Source organism: Sciurus vulgaris (genome assembly GCF_902686455.1).
Source record: "Sciurus vulgaris genome assembly, chromosome: 12".
Classification (NCBI taxonomy): Eukaryota; Metazoa; Chordata; class Mammalia; order Rodentia; family Sciuridae; genus Sciurus; species Sciurus vulgaris.
In genome coordinates this window covers 38,317,491-38,340,867 of record NC_136473.1, presented here as the reverse complement: position 1 = coordinate 38,340,867, position 23,377 = coordinate 38,317,491, and the positions used below count along the sequence as shown (strand labels likewise).

Genomic DNA, 23,377 nt, shown 5'->3' with positions numbered 1-23,377 from the left:
GGTTGGACCTTCCTGACCTGAGTGACTTCCCCTTGCTCTTTGCCTTCAACTGCTGGTAGGGCTCTGTAGGGGAGAAGTTGTTGTGTGCCCAATGCAGGGGGCAGCAGAGACCTCAGTACCTGTCACTTCATGAAGCGTCCCTAGTAAGCCTAAAGGTGGGGTGTGTTCTCTGGTGATAATCCTGGCAATAGGTAGCTTTCCTTCTGGCCTTTTTTGTTATTATTGAATTGTCCTCCTTATCTAAATGGTTCTGTTAGGATACAAGAACACTGAGCATGTGTCTGGGGGAAACTGGCGGTCACAGTGAATCCTTGCTTCACTTTAACTTCTCAGAAGGAGAATGGGAGTGATATTAGTATATGGAAAGACATATTTTGCTTAGGAAATTTTCAAGAGAGCCTCATGTAACTGAAAATGTTTCCTGGAATAGAATGTAATTAACTGTTCTGGACATTCCAAATTAAGGAAGAAAATACTTCTTTCCTTCACCAAGTAAAACTATGTCACTGAAATTGAAGCCCATTGTTAATAACATTTTCTGTTCTTAAAGGGCAAGTATATATTTCCTATTTTCAATATAGTCACATCCATTGATTGGAATTTAAACATAGAAAGTGGGGTACATTGTTGATCTTGGATTTCCTGGAATGCTGAGAAAACTCCTGCCTTAAAAATTAAATGTTACCAAACTTGGCAGATTGCAGTAGGAAAAACAACAACAGTGTATTTTCCTCTCCTGTTCTCTAGCACAGGAATTTCCCAGAGGGCTGTTACTACTTCCTCTCAAAAAAAAAAAAAGGAAAAGGAAAATGCTCATACAGTAAGGCTCAGCTAGTGAGCTTGCCCAGGTTGCCTCTGAATCTCAGTTCCTACTAGTGACCTTTGACCTGGGGCAAGTGACCCCCCTGCATCGCTATTTCTTCAAGTGTACACTCGAGGACCCTGGGCGTGATCTCACTTGCAGGAGGTTCAGTAGTGGTCAGTTTCCTGCTCTTCCTCTCCTCCTTTAAGAGACCAGCCAGGACCATAGTGTTGTGCCTGTGGTGCTTGGCATTTTTTATTTGTTTACTAGATTAACAAACCAGGAAATCTCAGTGATCCTCTGAAGGTGTCAGTAAAATCTATCTTGGCAAAATTTGGCTTTATTTTTCTTTTATAGTTATGGTGATTTAAAATGGCAAACTTTTAAGTACTTGGCTACAACATCACAGCCCAGTGTTTTCCCCTCTCAGCGTTTCCCCCCTTATCTCGATGACTTAGATTTTGCAGGCGAGTAAGAGTTGTATGCACTGATACGTGTGCAGGTACACTTACACGGTAACTTTACGGTTGTAAAGTTGCATTCACCCTTTACCAGAGAATTCTGAAAAGAGAATGCATGTCATCTTGTCTACTCTGAGGGCCTCTGTCTTGTAGTGCAGCCTGGATCAGGCCCTGATGTGGCCACATTATATTTCCTGGGCACTCAGATGGAACAAAAAAGAATTAGAAGCTGGGCGAATTGCCGTATTATTGATTCAGCTTCACTAACAAAATGGATTGTTTAAACACTGTTGGTTTTGTGATTGTTTTAATTTGCATTTTATTAAACTGGGGAGCTTATCTTTGATGGCAGGATTCTGAAGCACATGTATATGGATCTTCTGGTGTAGCTTTTCTGAAAGCAAATCTTGTCCATCTGGCTGCCTATTATCCATCCCTCCGAAGCCTGACAGACTTGATTAAATTCAGAATAGCACTGCCTTGCTTAGCTGCATCTCGAGTTTTATTATTAGTTATGCCTCACATTTTCTTCTGTCTGAGGTGACAGAGGCCATGATATTCCTTTTCTCTCTACTTTCCCCAGAATCAGAATGTTTGGAAGGCAGGTTTATAGTATAGAATGAGGTAGGAAGAAAACTCTGTATTTAAATTTTTCTTTAAATTCATTACATATGAGGTTGAAAAGTGAGTAAAATACTGATCTGTGATTACCTCACTTGCAAATGTAACAAATTTGTCAGAATTAAGAAGTAATCTACAATGGCATATGCTAATTGAAAAGTAATGTTCAGATTCTGTGGTCTGTAAATGACTATAAAAAGTGGGTGGAGTGTTTTGCTTTCTTCACCCTATTAATATGCCATCTTATTCAAATAGTGAACCAATTCTTTGTTCTTTTCTGACGATGCCGGGAAGAAATAAACTTAATATTCACAATTTGGTTTGGCTGTCCCACCAATAGTTTCTTTTCTTACCGGTCAGTTCTACTCTGTTTGTCCTATATTACATGTTTTTTTTTTTTTCTTCACCTTTTTTGATGTGATAGCTGTTGATAGTCTTATTCGGTTTCTTTATTTGCCTTGTTCTTTTCATTCTTTTTAAGATAACTTCTGATTATATATCCGTGATTTCAGTTTTAAGGTGTTTCTCCATCTGCTTTGGCTGTTGCCCTTTGTTATGGTTTGTACATGAAGTGTCGAACCACAAGCTGATGTGTGAGACAATGCAAGAATGTTCAGAGATGAGTTAATCAGATTATGAAAGCTGTAACCTGATTGGTGGATTAGTCCACTTGAATGGATTAACAGACTGCAAGTAGAAGGGCACTGGGGGCATGCGTTAGAGTGTATTTTGTCCCTGGTTTGGAACTCTCTGCTTCCTGGCTGTCATGAATTGAGCAGCTTTCCTCCACCATACCCTCATCTTAGGCCCAAAGCTATAGATCTGGCCATCTATGAACTTAGACCTCTGAAACGGCAAGATGAAATAAACTTTTCCTCCTCTAAGTTGTTGTTGTCAGATTTTTTTTTATCACAGTGCTGTAAAACTGACTAAAACATGGCTCATTAAAATCTCTAATGATGGCTGTTTCACTTTAATCCACTATGTCATCAGTGTTTCCTTCCTCATTTTTTGGCCTTGAGACTCTCATGTTCTCCCCTTCCTCTGTCTTTCTCTACCTCCCTTTCTGAAATAGTGGGGACTGAATCTAGAGCCTCACATGCTAGGCAAGCACTCTACCACTGAGCTATATCCCAGCCAGTTTTTTTAAAAAAATTTATTTGTTCATTTTAGTTATATATGACAGTAGAATCTGTTTTGATTTTGAGCCATAGTCTTGCTAAGTTGCCCAGGCTGTCTGCAAGCTTGAGGTCCTTCTGCCTCAGATCCTCTAAGGTCAGGCATGCACCACTTTGCTGGGCTTTTTCTTGGTCATTTTATCCACAGGTCTCCACTAGGTATACTGCCACTGTCCTTGCTAGATGAGCAGATCTCGACCCAAGGAGGCCTTGCTTTCAGTTTTTTCTGACCAGTGATGTGCCTTGCTAGAATTCAGTTTTATAACTGGTCATAAAACAGATCTGTATTTCATCTCCATAGTGAATCTTCACATTTATTTTACTATAGTTCAAATTCAGACTTTTGTTTTTAAATTCTCTTACAAGTTTATCATAAATGCAGAAGTATGAGTTAGATTCTGAAATTCTTTCCTAATGTTATTTTAACTACTTATTTCTTTCTTTTCTTTTTTTGGTACCAGGGTTTGAACCTAGGGGTGCTTAACCACTAAGCCTTAAAAAGGGTTGGAGAACCCTTTTTATTTTTTTATTTTGAGATGGGGTCTCACCAAGTTGCTTAGGGCCTTGCTAAGTTGCTGAGGCTGGCTTTGAGCTTGTGATCCTCCTGAGCCACTGGAATTCTAGGCATGTGCCACCCCTATCTTTTTTTTTTGAGAGGGTTTTTCCCCCTCTCTTATTTGGGTTGGGGATGATAGAGAGTAGGACACATTATGTACATATTCATTATTTAAAAGAAAATTGGATGGCATACCTTCCTCTTCTCCTACAAGGGTAAAAGTAGTGTTTTATGTATACTTGTGCTATATAAGTGGGCTTCTTTGGGGATAGCAGTGTCTGGAAGGATCCAGGCAGCACCCCCCAGAGTTGTTGATTTGAAGGCTGTACCATGCTACTTTCATGACATTTCTAGCTGTCTTTAAAGAGTGAAAGGAATTCAACTCTCTCCTGTTGCTGGTTTGTTAGAATTCTCTTCTGTGTTTATTTGGTCTAGCCCATATAGAACTTGTCAAAGATTGTGTCATGGATGTTATTTACGAAAGAGGATAGACAATTAGATACATTACTCATTTATTTTTTATTCAACAAATACTTATTGAGAATGGGACGGCCCCCTAATATTTACATTGTGGATCAACTGCCTAAGGTTTTCTGTTGGGCATTGTTCTAGGCTCTGAGGATTCAGCAATGAACAAGACAGAGATTACATCCTAGCAGGAGACAGGGGAAAAGGGCTGAAGACCAGCAAAATGAGTATGGTAGCCTCAGCTGTCTACCATGCAGAATATGTGGAGAGTGTGACCAAAGGCCACCCTAAAGTGTTTGCCCTGAAATATTAAACCACTGCTCCCAGGCTTGATTGTATTAAAGAAAAAATTATTCAGTGACACTTGTCAAATTTTAGCATAGTAAGTCAGACTTTATTCAGGACCATCTCAATTGGTGGAGGGATCACCACAATGGGATTTTGCAGTGGGAGAAAGAGATTGAGTTCAACTCTGAATACAGCATGGGCAAGTGGGAATTTATAGCCAGGGAGCAAGTTGAGGGTCAGTGAGTGAAAAACTACCAAGAGAAATCTTTAGGGGTAAGGGGGATTCTGGCTAAACCTAACAGGATTCTTGCTGAAAACAGAGATCACTCAGTGGTTGGTGGAGGATGAGAAACAGATCAATATGAAAGGTGATTATATACCAGGGGAATGGGTCTTCTTAATAAATCAACTTAGTAGGGTTCTTTGTAAAGTTGGATTTTACAAGGAAGTATACAAGAGGGGCTTAAGAGAAGGTTCAGAAGCCTGACCAAAATTTGGTCAAGCAAAGTCTGTCAGTTGCTGTCTCATGATCATGTACCATGCATCTCTCTTAGGGGTCATTCCTCAGCATCATGGAGATCTTTTTGGCAATAGTCTGGACTACTTCATGAAAATTTGATCCTAAGGTCTCTTTTCCTCTCCCTTTTCTGTGGTTTATTTCTTGTGGCAAGTATGGGCTTTTAAAGTTCTGCTTAGCAGTGTTGTGTTTTAATGTGAAAATGTGTGATTTATTATTGAGATATCCCAGTGTTAGTAACTACATCTGTCCCTGATGTTAGTCAGTCAGGCTGAATAAGTAAATGCATTAGAAAATCTTTCTGTGGATTGAAATTTCTTTGTGTTTTTATCCTTGGCACACCCCCAATCCTTGCTCCTCACCTTAGACCCAGTATAAATTACTTCATAGTGTCCCCCATCCTCAAGGCATTTTCTTTAAGGGTTAGCTTCCAAGGAACTGCATTTGGTAACTTACTCCAGAAAATCAAGTCTTTATATCTTAACCATAAACCTCTCTGAAAGTGGACTGAATAGAAATTTTAATAATGGAATATATTACCATAATGTAATAAAATGGCACACAAACTCTCTTTCTACTAAAATAACAGATGACACTTTTGCATCCAGAGAAACAATGTTTTTTTAAAACTGTCATGTTAAGTGGAACTTGTTTGGATGCCTCTATTTGGAGTGGCATTAGATTTGGCTTGCCAGAAGAGGAATCCTGGTCTCATGTCTAGATAGTTTTGTTCACTGCTTTGTTCCCATATTTTCACTCCTTGAGATTCCTTCCATTCAGCATCTCCCCATTTCCACCATCACCCCTTTGCTTTGTCATTGTGATCCAATCTCTATAAAGGAATTTTTGTGAGAATCCTGAAGAACAAAAGACTATGATATTACTGGATTTTGGGGCCACTGAGTTCAGGTACCAAGATGAACCTTGTTCTAAACATAACAGCAATCCAGCTAATTTTCAGAAATGCTCTCATTGCAGCTTCACAAGGTATGCGATTTGAGGGCTCTTTTCAGAATAGAGAGGGTAGTGGTGGCTTGAAAGGCCATTCTCCCTGGCCCTCACTTCCCAGCAGACTGTGCAAGTCACATCCAAGACTGCAGTGTAGTTTGTATGACCTTGTAAGGAGGGGCTTCTTTTATTATGTGCCCCCCCATTGCCCAGCTGCTTTGCCAGGAAAAAGCTAGAGAGGAGTTGCATTTTTTGCATTTCCGGAATCATATTGGGTATCTGCTACATTATGCCTTAATTAGAGATGTTTGGGGGAATTAAGTAAAAAAAAAAAAGTCAATTTGCAAAGATACTCTTGGAATTCTTAACCACTGGTAAGCCAGAGATTTCTGAATGTTGAATGTTGTGATTTTACTTCTTAGCACGGACTTTTGCCAGATGAAGATTCCTGATCTCCAGTGGCTTCTAAGTGACTTCTTTCACCAGAGGCCTTCAAAGTAGTATTTTTGTATTCAGACATGCTAGATGCATTCTGCATGCCAGATGTAGAACCATAGTTCTTTCTGACTATAGTTTATTACCTTTTCAGGTCCTGTGATTATTATCTTAAAAAACAGGGTTGATAATGTTTATCAAAGGGTGTCTGTGAGATTAAATATATCATCTGGTACATGGTAGATGTTTAGTAAACATTAGTTTCTTTCCTTTGCTCTTGGGTAACCATAGAGTTAACTTTTTAAAAGCACCTATTATATTTCAATAAAAAGACGTAGAATATGCTAACTCAGGTGGTCCAAAACAGACTGCAGAATATATGTCTATGTGTATGAACTATTGAATCTTACACAAGGAGGAATCAATGACTTTTGGCAATAAGATTCTAAATAAATATATTAAGGGAGAGTAATAAATGCTGTAATGGAACACTGGCAGCACCAAGTTTGGAAGGCAATAAGAATCAGTGATGCTAGAATAGTAACATTTGATAACAAATGACATCATCTACCAACAGCTCAGAAAGTATATTTCAAGTAGAACTGTAAGAAAGTTTTATTAGTGTACTTTTTTTTAAAAAAAACATGATTATTAAAGGATGTATTGACAACACATCCTCAACCTGGAGAGAAAAGGTAAAAAATAAATGAATAAAAAGTACCTTTAGTATTTGAAATATAAACAAATGATGAATGCTTCAGAGTTTAAAGTTGACATTTTCTTTTGATTGGACAGCAGCAGCTGTGAACCTTTTTTGGGAAGAAAATTCATGACATTGACCTCTACTCCCTGATAACACAGAAATGAGGTTATGGAAGGTCATGACTTACAGTGGGCACAGAAGGTGCAGGTAACTTCTGCCCTGGCTGGGTATGTCTCCAGTATTGGAGCCAGTAACAGGCCTTCTTGTTTAGAAAAGGTTCTAGGAAATGGGAAAGATGGACTGTTGAGGATATTTAGCATAGCTGTAAGTATATGGTGTTTAATTGGAGTAACAGGCCACAGGCAAGTTAAACACAGTCAGCAGTATATCTACTCCTAAACCGAAACTGGGTCTTTAGTGCCTCCTCTTCTATGCCTTATCTCAGTGCGTAGTCCCATTGTCAACCACTGGTTGCCATCCTTCTCTGCTTCTTAGTCCTGTGTTCCCCATCTCATCACCCACCAGGGGCATCCTGTCCCTTCTGCAGCATCTTCAAATTCATGTACTTCCTTCATCCTCCTTCCCACCTGCTGACGTCTGCTGTCCAGTCTTATCATCCTTTGGTTTATTTTCCCCCCTACTGTGCAGCCATAACATGTCCCCCCAAGTATGTGTTTGGTCATATTACTCAGTGAGTCCCTGGTACCCTTGCGATAAAATCTACACTCCTTCGTGAAGTCTTTTATATTACTTCTCCTCTTATAGTGTGTCTTAAAGGCCTTGTATTAATCAGGGTTCTCTAGAGGAACAGAATCAACAGGAAATGTGATTATAAAATGGGAATTTATTAGATTGGCTTACATGACCAGAAACTGGATAGTCCACAATGATCGTGTGTACCTGGAGAGCTGGAATAACCAGCATCTGCGCAGTCCAAGACGCAGAAGCCCCAGAACAAGATCAATCATGCTACCCTAGTCTGAGACCAAGGCTTCCGGAAGCTACTTGGAGAATAACTGGCAGTCTGCTTTGGAAGAGTGAAGAAGCCAGAGTCCAATATCCTCAGATGATCAAAGCAGCAATCAAGAACCTATTCAAGAAGAGTTCAGCTTGCATCTGCATCTGCTTTCTTGTTCTTCCAACTTTTATTCCATCCTATTGGGTGGTGCTGCCCCTGCTTAGGGAGGGGCTCCTCTTCAGTTCACTGTCCCACATTCCAGACATTCCTAGACACACCCTCATTTACACACACAGAAGCCTCTTAATCTCAGCATCTCTTAATCCAATCAAATTCACAGCTCAAATTAACCATTACAGGCCTGTATACTTTTTTAAAAAATGTTAAAATAAGCCTTTTTGTGTTTGATGTTTTGGTTCCTCTCCTCTCCTCCCCTCCTCTGTGGGAGGAACAAATCTCATTTTTTCCCTTGGTTCTCCCATAGCATGATCCCTCGCAAAATACTTGTCACTGCCAGGTGCCTTGCTGCCTCACACCTCACCACAGACTTCAAACTCTGGAGGCCTTCAGGGTCTTTCACCATTATGTTTCTTGTATATAGTGCCTACAGGAGGTTAATTCCAAATGTTTGTTGACTATTGAATTAAGTAATGATAGGGGACTAAACATTCTTTTTATTAACTTTGATTGTCATTTCAGACTCTTTTAGTTGTCTAGAATAGGATATTTCATCAATATTGCTGCATAGTTGAAAGACTAGTTATTTGTCTGGTATTAAAATTTCAGTGATCCAAGTGGTATTTTTCCTGTTTCAATGATAGTGCTAATTCATGCCTCTCAGGAGAGAATGGTTGCTAGGAGATTCTTTGTCTTTGAGTTCATCTACATTTGAGATAATGGTTGATCCTTGCCAATTTTCCTTTTCTTCATCTTTTTTTTTTTTCTTTTTTCCACTGTTTTACCTGATCATTCTTTTTACGTTATTTCTATTATTTGTCTTATTTGTTAATTATTATTATTGAACATTTGGATTTTAAACATGAGGCTGTCATGTATATTTTTCTGATGTGTAATTTTTCCCCCCTTTTTCTAAATTTAAATTAATCACTTCACTTTCAAGTTTTTCTTTCAATTGGTGACTTTTTAAACATAAACACTAGCAGTCAGACTTGAATTGTTGAATATCATCAGTGGCTTGTCCCTCTTTGTCTACAGGAAAAATACAACTTCTTGTCAAGCACTCAAGGCTTTGCACAATCTGGCCCAAATCTACCTTTCCCTTTTTCCTTTCCGGTGGCTTTGCTTCTATTCATCATTAAATGTTTACTGACTGTCCCTTAATAAGCTTTTCTTTATCCATCGTGTTCCTGGGCCTGTCCTCATTATGGCCAAAATGCACCTCCTCTGAGCATATTCCTCCCAATAAAAATCTAACTCTTCCTTAGGCCTCTTGAAATCTCATCCACTCCACACAGTCGTCTTTCCTCCACCTGTAAAGCCTGGAACATGTCTTGTCAATGCTGTACTTGTGATCCTTGTGGTATTCTGCCTTGCTTAACGATTTGTGTGTGCGTGTGTGTGTGTGAAAGAGAGAGAGAGAGACAGAGAGAGAGAGAGAGAGATATTGAGATCGTGTAAGTTTGCTGGTGGATAGTTGTTTCTTGAGAACAGGACTGTATGAAATACCCGTGTCAGCTCACAGGTCTGGTGGCATATGTCCCTTAGTGGCATATAGAAGACATTTGAACTCACTCACTCACTCTTTTCTGCACTCAGTACCCATTTTGAAGAACTGAGGCATATGCTATTGGGGATATCAGAAATTCGGTATAACACAGGTACCTACTAGGCTGGTGCAAGAAGGGGAGACAGGAAAGTAAGCTTGGGTGAGTTGAAGGTTTCAGGTGCAAGAGTTGACCTGGGACTTGAGTGGGAGCTGGAGTGAACCAGATGGCCCCAGCCTCGAGAGTGTGGTTTTCTAAACCTCTGCAAGTTAAAAGGAATGGCAGTGCTCCTTTAGTTGATCACTGTTGCTAAAATAAAGGAATGAAATTGATTTCTGTGTAAATTTGTATTACATTTAGCACCAATAGATTTTTTAAGTCCCTGATATTTTCTGTATAGAAGATGATAAGTGAATAACAATTGTTTATTTCCAATCCAATAAATTGTTTTTTATTGTCCTATTGCACTAAGTAGGACCTCTTAAACAATGTTGTAGTAAGAATAAGCAAGGGATTGAACATTATACAATGTTGAATTGAAGTTAGCTGGATCCCAATTTCATTCCTGACTTAAGGAGGGTGCATTTGATACTTCATTATTAAATATGAGGATTGCTATAGGTTTGGGCAAGTAGCCTTTATCAGATTAAAGAAGTTTGTTGAGAGTCTTTAATGCTGAATGATTATGGAATGTAGGGCCACTATTAGTTGAGTTTTTTCATTCTGTACAATGTAATTTTTTCTGTGTTTCATTCTAAGTAATTTCCTGAGATCTGTGTTTTAGGGGGACTAGTTCAGTGTTCAGGTGTGTCTCATTTGCAATTTAGCTCACTCGCGTTTTAGACTTCAGTGTGACTTTTTTAATTTCCAGAATATGTGTGTGTGTGTGTGTGTGTGTGTGTGTGTGTGTGTCTGTCTGTCTGTCTGTCTGTCTGTCTTAGTCATTTGGGCATCTATAACATAGTACCATAGATTCTAAACAACAGAAATTTATTTTTTGAAATTCTTGGAGGCTAGGATCTTGGAGGCTAAGATCAAGGTGCTAGCAGATTTGATATTTGTTGAGGGTCTACTTCCTTGTTCATAGATAGCCATATTCTTTTTCTAAAAAATTTCTTTTTTCCCTTTTCCTTTTCCTTTCTTTCCTTCTCTCCTCCCACCCCCCTTCCTTCCTTCCTTTGAATCCAGGGGTACTTTATCATGAAATCATATCCCCAGTCCTTTTACTTTTAATTTTGAGATAGGGCTTCACTAAGTTACCCAGGTTGACCTTGAACTTGCAATCTTTGTGCTTCTGGCTTATTTTGCTATTAGCCTCATGTGCCAAAGGGTCAGGGGAGTGCTCTGGGTCCTCTTTTATGAGGGTACCAATCTCATTCTTTACTAATCAACTCCCAGAGATCCCTCCTCCCTCATATTGGGGGTTAGGATTAAACTTAAATTTGGGGGAAGAGCACAAATTTAGTGTTTAGCAATATGTGTTTGTATGTGTATTTATACATATCTGCATATGTATATATTAGCACAAATATGGACGTAGCTCTTTTTTAAAAACTCCCTTTTCTTTTTTTAGGGTATCTTATGTTTTTAATTCTTTTGTGTTTAATCATTGTGCACATATTTTTGTGTGTGGTATTTATTCACTTATTCTATTACTTCAACTTCTTAAGGACCTAATCTTGGTGTTGGTTGAGTCTTTTGATTCTTGCTGGTTACAGATTTTCTCCTCCTTTGTCTTCCGATTTTGGATGGTGAAACTTTCTTTAAGGGCCTAATCTAGTGGAGTTGGAGGTAGGCTTCTCCAGAGTGGTTTATAGTTACTTCTGTCAGGCACCTGGCAAATGACCAGATTGGAGTAAATTGTTTGTTCAGGGGTTTCCTGACTATATATGTAGAGTAGAGTTAGTGTTTTGGCAAACACAAAATAGGAATACAAACAGACCAATGGTTATCATTTACTGGGGCATAGGAAGATCTCCAGATCCCAGGTCCAGCCTCCTCCTCTTCCTCTGAGATCATAGTCCCCCCACCAAGTTTAGTTTTTTTCTCTGAGACCCCCTTGGGTTCAGAGGGAATAGAAGAGGTGGTTTCACAATTAGCCAGAATTGCAGTAACAGCAGTGTGCTGCCACAGCAATGGTGGTTATAAATAGGGATGCTGATGCAGGTTGCTTGGGTTGGGTCTTGCCAACCAACTGGTTGGGTTCTTGATTTAGTCTCGTTGACACTGGTGAATGGAGGTAATTACTGATTTTCAGTCAGTGGAACAATAATGACTTTTGTGTTTTTCTAAGGCACCAATGTGTTTTCAAATTAACAAGCTTTGTTTGTAGATTTTATCATTGCCTTACAGATTAGATTTGGAAATGTGATCACTTAAAATTGAAATTAAAAGTTGGAGATTTTGACTGTGTCAAATATTTGTCAAAAGACAGGAAATAGACCTAGTGTTACCTCATTTGAGGTTATTGTTGGGATTTTCAGCTGGTCACAGTTGACATCCAATTCAAAGTTGATTTTTTTGCCGTGAAATTCCAAAAACTATCATGGATCCACAAATAGAATCCTTTGGACTCATTTTCTAGACCTAAATGGATAGGTCATCTTTTTATGATGACTTATGGAAATAGTGATTAGCTTGGGACCTAGCAGTACAGAAGTTTTTACTTTTGTTTTTTTGCATGCGTGAAGATTATCTTTTGAGTCTCCTCTTTTGTCCAGTGCTCTTTAGGCCCTGCTGCACTTTTCTGTTTTCATTTTACTAATGATCTTAACCATCAGTGATAGGTAATGATTGCCACTTTTCCTAGTCATTTATTACCTAGATTTTTTGTAAGACTGTAAGTAAACTTGGTTCTGGTTTAAAATCTGAGATGAGCAACCGTGAATCACTATTATTGTGACATGTGTGGAAAGGACAGAAAAAAATTAGGTTGTCTGGTATAGGAGAATACTGCTAAATTACTGTTTTAATAAGCATGTTGTTCATTTTCAGATTTTGAATACAGGGATAGTGTCATACTTCGAACTCAGCAGAAATATGGACTGCAAGCAATGACCACAAACACTCAGTTATATTAAAGCCTGGCAGTAGACCCTTAGAATACTCATCCTGTTAATATTTTAATTTGATTGTATCTTAAAATAGGTATCATAATAATTAAGAAGCAGTGGTTCAGAGCTCTGCTTCTTAAGATTTCAACTCAAGAGATTCCATGACATTCCTCAAAATTGCTTCTCTCTAAAGCAGTGGCTGCTTCAGAGCCTGGTTTGTGGATCATCTATGAAGAGGTGGGAAAATCTCCATCAGGAGTAGGAAAAACCAAAATTTTAAATATTAAGTTCAAGCTAGTATTTGTTAGAGAACAAAAATTGTATAATGAAGATTGAAATGGATTTTAAGTTTAACGTGCGTTTTATTCCTCTAGTACTGAACTAGGTACTGTGGCATAATGTTTTTTAAAATTTTATTCTCGTGATTTTATTAATAATGCATAAATGGTTAATGGACAGGCATCACCAACTTTACTGACCTAAATTAACTATCCTGTGGAAAAAGTATTTTCTGTATTATCCAACTTACCAATGATTGTAAGCTTGGGTCATCTTGGACCCAAGTTTACACAATAAATAAATCTAACTTTTACAATCAGCCATTATATCTTTAAAAAACAAGCAAACAATATCACATTTCTTCAACTTTCAAAACACTTGCCCAAGTTGCTTGCTGGGAGTAGAAGCACAGGGCTGATAAAGCAATGAGATAAAAATTTCTGTGAGACTGTCCATCAATGCTTTTCTGATGGGCAGGACTTAAGCTGAAGTATCAAAATACATTTTGAAGAATAATGGAAAAAATACCCTTGTTTATTTCTTCAATTTCTTACCCCTTAAATGTCCACATTATTGAATCTTAGTCCATGTGAAGCATTGTAATACATGAGTTACACAATGTTCATCATGGTGAAGGGCATATCAAGAGCCAAGGGCCTGGCAAACTGGGAAATGCCATGCTCTGCAGTCCTCTCTTTCTGTTTTACAGACCTGGACACAATCTCATATGCCTGGAAACAAAAGACAGAAAACTTGCAGTATTTCCACAATGATAATAATTAACTTCTCCCACAAATAAAAATAGCCATGCAGCCTAAGTCCAGTCACACAGAAAAATTTGGGTAGGCAGTTCCTAGAATGCCAGCAGCAGTCTCTGGCTCTGTCTCTCATTGTGGCAGAGGTGGTCATCTCCACCGTTGTGCTGCCCAGGGGTTGGCAGTGGACACTGTCACACAGAAGGCAGACTGGTGGCTTCTGTCTCTATAACACAGTTTGTTCCAGTATTTACAGTGCATTTCAGTGAGTCATCTGTTCCACTGCACATTCCTGCCGGATAACATGCAGGGCATCAGTAGATCATCACTCTGACTGTGTGTGAGCAAAAGGCTCAGCCTGGCATGAACTCCAGACAGTGGATCAGCCAAAAGAAGTCAGTCTGTGGCACACTTCTGGGAGGAGGGCCTGAGATGGGCCATTTTTTCTGGTTCTGTCTTTTTCCTCATTTTCTCATCCACAACTTCTACTTCTATACTGTCCTTCAGGGCCTCTAAAATGAGACTAAGGTTTATGGTGAGAGCCTGAATGTGAAATATAGCAATCAGGGAAATAGGCAAGAAACCTTGCTCATCCATTTTTCTCCAAAGAAAGAAGTTATGTTCCAAGTTTTCTGTACTGAAGATTGATGCTTAATATACTCTTTAAGCATTGCTTCTTCCACAGGATATACCTGCACATCTATACCGTTGTCATAGTAATACATCATACTGGTGTTCATTTCTGTTTAAAATGACTTACCCATCCTTTCACCATGTTCTTGGTAACCACATGAATAATCAAAGTTCACTCGACGGTTTCCTCTGCCTTGTCCTCTTCCTCTGCCTCTGAAGGAACCTCAGATATTACCTCCCTCACTCCCTCACATTGGACACTTCATCCTGATCATCTCTTCTTTTCTGTCTCACCTCCAACTTCATGTGTTATTTCTCCTGTTATTATGGGATGACTTATTTGCTTCAGGTTGACACCAGAGCGATCCCGGGATCCAGGTCTCTCCTGACTCTCTGGTCTTACATCATCTAAATGCAGTGGTACCTGTTTGTGTTTATTAGCTCTCTTCCATTGTCTGCCTCATCCTCACTGACATTTTCAATAGGACTGTCTAATTTTATGTCCTAATGTTCTTTGCTCTCAAGGTTACTCCTCTTCAACCTTCTCTTCTTTTTCTTCTCTAATTTGTGACTTATTTCCTTGGCTGATGATACTCTGAGACTGCAAAAAGGTTTTTCCAATGCTAACTCTCCTGGTGTTGGCCAGTTTGCCATATCACTGAAATCACTGGCCTTACTGGGTTTCTTTGTCTGGAGTTTTCCTGCTTTTATAATTTTGGGGGAGCTGAACTCTGCTGCTGCCTCACTTGCCAGGGAGCGGAGGAGGCTGCCAACTGAGGAGCCCACCTGGTGCTGCCCCTGCTGCTGCCAGGAGGGGGCGAGGGTGCAGCCCCACTGGCCACCAGGGCCATGGGCACAGGGTGGGGCATGCTTGCCTCCATAATGTTTTTTCAATACCCATTTTAATAGCTGTTAATTATCGGGCATTTATTGCATAGCAGACACCCTACATATTGTTTTATATAAGTGACTTCCAATCTTTGCAGCAATTTTCTGTTAGTGTTACAAGGCCACTTTGTAGATAAGGAAATTGAGAACCAGAGGAATATCACTTAAACCATAGAACCAGCAGAGATCAATTCAAATCTAGGTCTTTTACACTATAATAATGTGATGTTTCTACTTAGCATTTGAGCTTCTCTTTGGGGGAACTCCAGTACAGACTACTCTCAGCTTTCTGAATGTGGGTTATAGAGTTTATAGAGTTCTTCACAGGGCTTTCATCCCCTTTATTTTCTTCACTGGTACCCCATACCTTCATTTTATTATTTATTTATTTATTCATTCGTTCATTTATGTTCTTATTAGTTATGCATGATAATAGAATGTATTTTGACAAATGATACATATGTGGAGTATAACTTCTCATTCTTTTAGTTGTACATGATGTAGAATTACATTGGTCATGTAATCATACATGTACATAGGAAAGTAATGTCTGATTCATTCTACTATCTTTCCTATTCCCATCTCCTCTTCCCTTCATTCCCCTTTGTCTAATCAAATGAACTTCTATTCTCTGACCTCTCCCCCAACTCCCACGGTGTGTTATCATCCACATATCAGAGAAACCATTAAGCCTTTGCTTTTTTGGGATTGGCTTATTTCACTTAGCATGATAGTCTCCATCCATTTACTGGCAAATGCCATCATTTCGTTATTCTCTGTGGCCGAGTAACATTCCATTGTGTATATATACCACATTTTCTTTATGCATTCATCTGTTGAAGGGCGCCTAGCTTGGTTCCATTGCTTAACTATTGTGAACTGAACTGTTATAAACATGGATGTGGTGCATCACTGTAGTTTGCTGATTTTAAGTCCTTTGGGTATATAATGAGGAGTGGATAGTTGGGTCAATGATGGCTCCATTCCAAGTTTTCTGAGGACTCTCCAAACTGCTTTCCAGAGTGGTTGCACCAATTTGCAGTTCCATCAGCAATGTATGAGTGTACCTTTTCCTCCACATCCTCACCAACATTTATTGTTGCTTGAATTCTTTTTTTTTTTTTTCTCAATCAATTGATTTAATACCACAATTCAATATAAATTAATGTAATTCATAATAGGAATTCTTTTCAACCATGAAAACTATTTTTATATAAAATACTATAACATAATTGTTTACTTTATCCTTCTCATTTTTAGGGACAAGATCTATATTCATCTTCTTTATCATTATATTAACACTGTCCCAATATTCCCCTCTAACAGGGGTCCCATTTTCTTTTTCTTTTTCTTTTTTTTTTTTTTTATTGTAAACAAATGGGATACATGTTGTTTCTCTGTTTGTACATGGCATAAAGGCATATCATTTGTGTAATCATAAATTTACATAGAGCAATGTTGTTTGATTCATTCTGTTATTTTTTCCCTTCCCCCCTTGAATTCTTGATCATTGCCATTCTGACTAGAGGGAGATGGAATCTTCACCTGTAGCTTTCATTTGCAGTTTTCTACTTGCTAGAGATGTTGAACATTTTTTCATATATTTGTTGACCAATCATATTTCTTTTTCTGGGAAGTGTGTGTTCAGTTCCTTTCCCGTTTATTGATTAGGTTATTTGTTTTTTTAATACACCTTCATTTTAGAAGAATGCTATAATAGGGCAGGAACTTGACCTAGTTTGTTCACTTTTATATTCTCAGTATCTGAAACTCAGCAGTTCCTGTCACTTAACAGATGCTCAGTGACTGTTTATTGAATGAACGAATAAGTGAATAAAAATCATGGCAGGTTGGACTGGCCTTGACAGTGTTCATACTCATGTTATCTAATCAAACGCTAATTTATGCCATCACAATGTAATTGCAAAGGTAAATATGTGGTAGAAATATGATGCATTTTGAAGTTATTGAAAATTGCGTATTATTGATATTAGCCCTTTGAAAATAAAAAATGTGTTCTTAAGATCATGAATAGGAAAGAATTATGAATAAGAAAAAGGGGATTAGTACCCTGAAATAGTCTTTTAGTAGCAACAGGATTGAACACAATATTTACCATATAGCACGGACTCTTGACACATATTTATTCTATTTAACTGAATTCACCGGAATAGCCTTGACAGGAAATTTTTTTTTAAAAAAAAGAAGTATTTATTTTTGATCCTTTCTGTGTCCATTGTTTTGTTTCAGTTCTTTGATTTTAAGCACACTGTTTTCTGTCTCATAGGATTTGGGCAGATATTTCATTCTTTGTGGTCCTGTGCTATAATGTGTCACGTACTTTATCTTGTTTGACCAAATTATGAGTTCATGTAGGATAAACCATGTCTCACACTTTTCTTCTTTTGATAAGTTAGCGTGTGAGGTCCTTGAAGAGCTTGGCAGGAGCAGGTAGGAAAGTCACAGCTATCTGTGTTCCGGGGAGACAGGTCTAGGGTTAGGACTGGGGCAGTGTGAAGTTCCTGGTGAGGGGCTGTTGCAAGGAAGAGGAGTATTTGGTTTGGTGTTGAATTGAGGGAGGATTATGTGAACTTTAGTGTTCAAATTTTTACTTTAAAAATATATAGTATACCATTAGAACTGAGTTTAGCAAAGTGGTTAGTGTCCTTTAGCTGTGAAGTTCATTTCATACAATATGGAAAGTCAATATTCCATGAATTTCTTCCTTTTAATTCTTGTCATTTGGGAACATCATCTGACTGAGCTGACAATACCATGCTCTTCCAAGTGTGTTGCAACCCATACATGTTTTGGGTACCATTTTTTCTGGACTCTGCAGTCGGGGGGGATCTTTTTCTTTATGACTTAACTAGCAGATTTGTCTTGCTTGACTTGAGAGTATTGAGTGATACAACAGGTTTATTTCGCTTTGCTTGTGAGGATGCTGTTTTCTCCCATTTTTAGTTTCCTGAAAAGTTGGAATTCCTATGCCAAAGAATATATTATAATAACTGTATATCTTTTCAAGATCTGAGTTTGCTCTCTTAAACTTGAATCCTAGGAATGACCTGGCGGTTCTGCATACAAGTACTTTGCCTTTTTAGATATTTAGATCTATGCTTGATAAGCCAGATTATATGGTTGAACTCCTGTATTCATCTGCTGTTTTTATTACTATAAAGGAAATACTTAAGACAGGCCACTTTATAAAGAAAAGAGGTTTATTTTGGCCCATAGTTCTGGTTCAGTGTGAAGTGTCACATCTGATAATGACTTTTCTTGGCCGAGACAGAAAACATACATGTGTATGTATGTCTTTCTGGTTTCTCTCCCTCTTGCTGCCAGGATTCAGTCATGGGGCCCCCTCCTAATGACTTTATCTAATATTTTTTTTACCTCCTAAAGGCCCTACCTTTGAACATGTAGTTGGATTAAGTTTTTACCTTCTTGATATATCACAATAATGACTAAATTTAAGCAGGAAGCCTTAGGGGACACACACAAACCACATACAGTCCATAGCACCTACCTTCACATTACAGGTACTGAGATAAGTCAGTTCCTCAGACTTCTGTGCAAAGGTAGCCCATTGGCTTGTACTCATCAGGTGTGTCATTACTTTGCTCTTTGTTATGGAAAATAAATCTAGGTTAGGACTAGAGAAAATGCAAACTAGTATTATGGTGTAGATCTGAAATGTCCCTCCAAGAGCTCATGTGTTAGGTAATACAGGAGTGTTTAGAAGTGAAATGATTGGATTTGAGGGCTGAAACTTTATCAGTTCATAAAGTGGATTAATCCTGTGATAAATGCATGTACTACTGGGAGGTGGGACGCAGCTGGAAGAAATAGGTCACTGAGGGTGTGCCCTGGAAGAGTCTGTCTTCTCCTTGACCCCTTCTCACTCCCTGATTCCTAGCTGCTATGAGCTGAACAGCTTTCCTCTGCCATGATGTTTTTCCTCATCTTAGCCCAAGAGCAATGGAGTTGATTGGCTATGGACAGAGAGGCCTCTATAACCCATGAGCCAAAATAAACTTTTCCTCTTCTAAGTTATTTTTGTCAGGTATTTTGGTCATAAAGACAAAAAACTGACACATTAGCATTAATGTTTTTTTCTAAGTAATATACAGGAAGTTATGAAAATGTTGTCCCCTAATGTGTACAAAAACATCTGAACATGCTTTGAAGTATTAAACTAGTGATGACCTCAGAAGCTCCCCTCAGTAGCGTTGTGTGCCCTGGTGTTCAAAACAGAGAATTCCTAGAGTTTTCTTTGTGGAAAAACCTCCTGGCTATCTCATATGGTATATAGATTCCGAAATTTAAATTTCAGGGAGATCTTGAGGAATATTGTGTGTTATGAATTCAGCTTTAGGGGCCTCTGTTATTCCCTCTGCATCAATCTTTGCCTCACCCCTAATGCAGGCTTCAGTCCTTATATGGCAGCCAGGATCCCAGGTAAGGTGTGGTGTAGTAGGGATGGCAGGAGAACCAAGTTCTTTCACTACTCAGGTGGACACTTCATCCTTCTCAGCCTCACTGCGCTCATCACAGTAGATGCTGATCTCATTTTCTCTAAAGTTAGCTTGAGTTGCTCCTCATTAGAGTACAGAGTTAAGGTGATGCTTGTCCTCATCAGGAAACAACTTGTGACACAGTGAGCATTAAAGTTCAGACCTAGAAGTATGACATGGCCATAAAGGAAACACAAGATAGCATTTTCCTTGATATCAATTGGTACTATAGCTCTCATGGGGAAAGTGTGAAGTGACATTCTTGCTGCATGGTTTGCCTGTAGGAGAGAAAGCAGAAAGAATGAAGATACACAGTGGCAGTTGCTAGAGAATGAGGTTACCTACCTCAGAGGTCCCTCTGAGCTGTTGTGAGTTCCAGTAGCAAGTGGTCAGTGCTGTGAGCAAAACTTAACCCTAGTGGCTATGCATGTCTCCTCTAATTTCAGGAAAGGTCCCACGGCCACAGCCAGGAGAGTTCTGGGCATGTCCCGTGAATACTAGCATGAGCTAGAGAAGTAGATCACCATCTAAGAGGGTAGTAGAGGTTTAATCAGTTTTTACAAGTTGTCTTAAAGTAAATTTTTCAAATTACAGAAGTTTAAAAATCATACCAACAAAAGTGTGCTTAATGTAGAAACTTTAAAAAACACCGATAAGCCAAGACAAAAAACAAATTAAAAACCTCAGTTGCATTGTTCAAAGAATATTGGTGTATATGCTTTTGAATATGTTTTCTGTGCCTATGCGTATGCCTATGCGTATGCCCCAGAGTGTTATCATACTGCTTTTCCTCACCTAATGACATGTGGCTTTCCATGTCAATAAAATATTCTTTGTATGATTTTTAAATGGTAGATTAACATTTCACTATGTAGATTGTTTTAGCGTTTTCACTGATTTCACCAAGACTGGACAAGAACAAATTTAGAGGGGGAAAAGTTTATTTGGTTTCAATTTCAGAGGTTTCAGTCCATACATGACAGACTCCATTCTTCAGGGCCTGAGGTGAGGCAAGATATCATGGTGGAAGAGTGGTGTGGAGAAGAGCAGCTGGAAGCATGGCCCCAAGAAGTAGAGAGAGAGAAAATTCTGCTCAATAAGGACAAAATGTATAACTCACAGGTACTTCTCCAAAGATCCACTTCCTCCAGCCATGTCCTACCTGCCTGCAGTTACCACTGAGTTAAACCCCTATCTAGATTAAGCTTTCTTGCATTGTTAAGCTTTCTTGCATTGTCTCACATGAGCTTTAGGGGAACACTTTAAACCATGGTCTAAACCATAACATTGATATATTATTATTAACTATAACAAATGTCTATTGTTGGAAGCTCTCTCTTAGAACCTGTGACGTCCCTATTCTTAGCAATTTTGAGGACTTGTGTGCATTATGGCAAAGAATTCTAATCTCTAGGACATTCTGGGATTTAGGAGCAGGATCTCATGCTTAAAGAATTGGCGGTATTTTGTAGTTTTGCCTCCAAATAGGAAAGCTTTACATACTTTGTGGTGTTCAAAAAACCACATCTGATAGCTTTTAATAATAACACCTGGTTTTAAAAAAAAAACTGTCGGATCAATGAGTAGACACTGGGTGTTGAGGAACAAAGTAAGGCTTTCCAATGAAATTGAAGATGCCATCAAAAGCCTACCTACAAAGAAAAGCCCAGGATCAGACTGATTTTCAGCTGAGTTCTACCAGACCTTCAAAGAAGAACTAACACCAGTCCTCCTTAAGTTATTCCATGAAATAGAAAAGGAGAGACCCTTTCCAAACTCATTCTATGAAGGCTAGTTTCACTTTGATACCAAAACCAGACAAAGAAAATAAAACTTCAAACCAGTATTCCTGATGAACATAGATGCCAAAATTCTTAATAAAATTACTGGCAAATTGTATACAAAAACTTACCGAAAAGATAGTGCACCATGATCAAGTGGGGTTCATCCCAGGGAAGCAAGGTTGGTTCTACATATGTAAATCAGTTAACATAATACATCACATCAGTAGACTTAAAGACAAGAATCAGAAAGTGCAGTAAAAACATTTGACAAAAACAGCATCCATTCATGTTCAAAACACTAGAAAAACTAGGGATAGTAGGAACATACCTCAACCTAGTAAAAGTTATATATGTTCAAGCCAAGTCCAACATCATTCTAAATGGAGAAGTATTGAAAGCATTCCTTCTAAAAACTGGAGCAAGACAAAGATCCCCCTTTTCTCCATTTCTATTCAACATAGCCCTTGAAATCCTAGCCAGAGCAATTAGGCAAAAGAAAGAAATTAAAGGGATAGGAATAGGAAAAGAAGAGGCCTGCTTTCTGATGACATGATCTATATTTAAAAGTCCCAAAAATCTCCACCAGAAAACTTCTAGAACTCATAAATGAATTCAGCAAAGTAGCAGAATATAAAATTAATACCCATAAATCAGTTGCATTCCTATACACTAATGATGAATCAACTGAAAATGAAATCAGGAAAACTATCCCATTCACAATAGCCTCAGAAAAATAATTTTGTTGGGGAATCAATCTAACAAAAGAGGTGAGAGACCTCTATAGTGAAAACTATAGGACACTAAAGAAAGAAATTAATGGAAAAAACCTCCCACATTCTGGGATAAGCAGAATTAATATTGTCAAAATGGCCATACTACCAAAAATGCTATACAGATTTAATACAATTCCTACTAAAATTTCAGTGATGTTTTTCATAGAAAGAGCAGTCATGAAATTCATTTGGAAAAACAAGAGTCCCAGAATAGCCAAAATAATCCTTAGCAAGAAAAGTGTAGCAGATCTTAAATTATACTACAGAGCTGTAGTACAAAAACAGCATGATATTGGAACCAAAACAGACATGAAGACCAATGAAACAGAGTAGAAGATACAGAGAAAAACCATATAAATAGTTACCTTACACTAAACAGAAGTACCAAAGAATTCATTGGAGAAAAGATAGCCTCTTCAAGAAATGGTGCTGGGAAAACTGGAAATCCATATGTAGCAGAATAAAATTGAACCTTATTGCTTACCCTACAAAAAACTCAACTGAAAGTGGATCAAGGACCTAGACCTTAGATCAGAGACTCTGTGCCTATGAGAAGAAAATGTAGGCCCAACTTTCCATCATGTAGGCTTAGGAACCAACTTCCTCAACAAGACTCCTAAGGAAATAAAATCAGGAATCAATAAATGAGACTGTATCAAGCTAAGAAGCTTTTTCGTATTAAAGGAAACAATCAAGAATGTAAAAAAAAAAAAAAAAAAGAGCCTATAGAATGGAAGAAAATCTTTCCCACCTGAACCTCTGATAGAGCATAAAAATTCAGGATATATAAAGAACTCAAAAAACTTCACACCAAGAAAACAACCCAGTCAATAAATGGCAAAGGAGCAGAAGAGACACTTCACAGAAGAAGAAATATGATCAGTCAACAAATATATGAAAAAATGTTCAACATCTCTAGCAAGATTCCATCTCACTCCAGTTAGAATGGCAGTTATCAAGAATACAAGTAACAGTAAATGTTGGTGAGGATGTGGAGGAAAAGGTACACTCATGCATTGCTGATGGAACTGCAAAT

The 23,377-nt window shown here is 38.4% G+C and overlaps 1 protein-coding gene and 1 pseudogene across 2 annotated transcripts in view; one reads left to right on the top strand and one right to left on the bottom strand.

Moving 5' to 3' along the window:
• Positions 1–23,377, top strand: part of CCNY (cyclin Y) — a 239,846-nt gene that overhangs the window by 142,050 nt on the left and 74,419 nt on the right. The gene's annotated exons all lie outside the window — the stretch shown is intronic.
• LOC306642158 (la-related protein 1B-like) lies at positions 11,716–16,374 on the bottom strand (annotated as a pseudogene). The gene has a single exon. The product of its transcript is annotated as a la-related protein 1B-like (transcript).